Below are 2500 nucleotides of genomic sequence, written 5' to 3' on the forward strand. Positions count from 1 at the left end.
TTAATTAATCAAAATTAATATTTTTTTTTGATTTTTCAGCGATCCAGAACCGATGAGACGAAAACATTAAAACGATATTTTTGCATTTTCTTACGACAAAACATTAACAAATACGAGACTATAACAATATAAAACTACATATGTAATTTAATTAATCAAAATTAATAATTTTTTTTGATTTTTCAGTGATCCAGAACCGATAAGTCGAAAATTTTAACAATCATATTTTTGCATTCTGTACCGTGGATCCATCGTTAAACGCTATTAAACTAACGTCCGTGATGGTATAAATGCAGATTTTCGCTCCGTTTAGCCAAAATAACGAACTTTAGGTGCGCTCCGAAATATTTCAAAGTGCCAGCGGCGTATTGCTTCGCCTCTTAGAACCGATTAGTCGAAAATTTTAACAATCATATTTTTGCATTCTGTACCGTGGATCGATCGTTAAACGCTATTAAACTAGCGTCCGTGATGGTATAAATGCAGATTTTCGCTCCGTTTAGCCAAAATAACGAACTTTAGGTGCGCTCCGAAATATTTCAAAGTCCCAGCGGCGTATTGCTTCGCCTCTTAGAACCGATTAGTCGAAAATTTTAACAATCATATTTTTGCATTCTGTACCGTGGATCCATCGTTAAACGCTATTAAACTAACGTCCGTGATGGTATAAATGCAGATTTTCGCTCCGTTTAGCCAAAATACCGAACTTTAGGTGCGCTCCGAAATATTTCAAAGTCCCAGCGGCGTATTGCTTCGCCTCTTAGAACCGATTAGTCGAAAATTTTAACAATCATATTTTTGCATTCTGTACCGTGGATCGATCGTTAAACGCTATTGAACTAACGTCCGTGATGGTATAAATGCAGATTTTCGCTCCGTTTAGCCAAAATAACGAACTTTAGGTGCGCTCCGAAATATTTCAAAGTCCCAGCGGCGTATTGCTTCGCCTCTTAGAACCGATTAGTCGAAAATTTTAACAATCATATTTTTGCATTCTGTACCGTGGATCCATCGTTAAACGCTATTAAACTAACGTCCGTGATGGTATAAATGCAGATTTTCGCTCCGTTTAGCCAAAATAACGAACTTTAGGTGCGCTCCGAAATATTTCAAAGTCCCAGCGGCGTATTGCTTCGCCTCTTAGAACCGATTAGTCGAAAATTTTAACAATCATATTTTTGCATTCTGTACCGTGGATCGATCGTTAAACGCTATTGAACTAACGTCCGTGATGGTATAAATGCAGATTTTCGCTCCGTTTAGCCAAAATAACGAACTTTAGGTGCGCTCCGAAATATTTCAAAGTCCCAGCGGCGTATTGCTTCGCCTCTTAGAACCGATTAGTCGAAAATTTTAACAATCATATTTTTGCATTCTGTACCGTGGATCGATCGTTAAACGCTATTAAACTAACGTCCGTGATGGTATAAATGCAGATTTTCGGTCCGTTTAGCCAAAATAACGAACTTTAGGTGCGCTCCGAAATATTTCAAAGTCCCAGCGGCGTATTGCTTCGCCTCTTAGAACCGATTAGTCGAAAATTTTAACAATCATATTTTTGCATTCTGTACCGTGGATCGATCGTTAAACGCTATTGAACTAACGTCCGTGATGGTATAAATGCAGATTTTCGCTCCGTTTAGCCAAAATAACGAACTTTAGGTGCGCTCCGAAATATTTCAAAGTCCCAGCGGCGTATTGCTTCGCCTCTTAGAACCGATTAGTCGAAAATTTTAACAATCATATTTTTGCATTCTGTACCGTGGATCGATCGTTAAACGCTATTAAACTAACGTCCGTGATGGTATAAATGCAGATTTTCGGTCCGTTTAGCCAAAATAACGAACTTTAGGTGCGCTCCGAAATATTTCAAAGTCCCAGCGGCGTATTGCTTCGCCTCTTAGAACCGATTAGTCGAAAATTTTAACAATCATATTTTTGCATTCTGTACCGTGGATCGATCGTTAAACGCTATTAAACTAACGTCCGTGATGGTATAAATGCAGATTTTCGCTCCGTTTAGCCAAAATAACGAACTTTAGGTGCGCTCCGAAATATTTCAAAGTCCCAGCGGCGTATTGCTTCGCCTCTTAGAACCGATTAGTCGAAAATTTTAACAATCATATTTTTGCATTCTGTACCGTGGATCCATCGTTAAACGCTATTAAACTAACGTCCGTGATGGTATAAATGCAGATTTTCGCTCCGTTTAGCCAAAATAACGAACTTTAGGTGCGCTCCGAAATATTTCAAAGTCCCAGCGGCGTATTGCTTCGCCTCTTAGAACCGATTAGTCGAAAATTTTAACAATCATATTTTTGCATTCTGTACCGTGGATCGATCGTTAAACGCTATTGAACTGACGTCCGTGATGGTATAAATGCAGATTTTCGCTCCGTTTAGCCAAAATAACGAACTTTAGGTGCGCTCCGAAATATTTCAAAGTCCCAGCGGCGTATTGCTTCGCCTCTTAGAACCGATTAGTCGAAAATTTTAACAA

The sequence above is a fragment of the Osmia lignaria genome, unplaced genomic scaffold (assembly GCF_051020975.1).
Source record: "Osmia lignaria lignaria isolate PbOS001 unplaced genomic scaffold, iyOsmLign1 scaffold0036, whole genome shotgun sequence".
Lineage (NCBI taxonomy): Eukaryota > Metazoa > Arthropoda > Insecta > Hymenoptera > Megachilidae > Osmia > Osmia lignaria.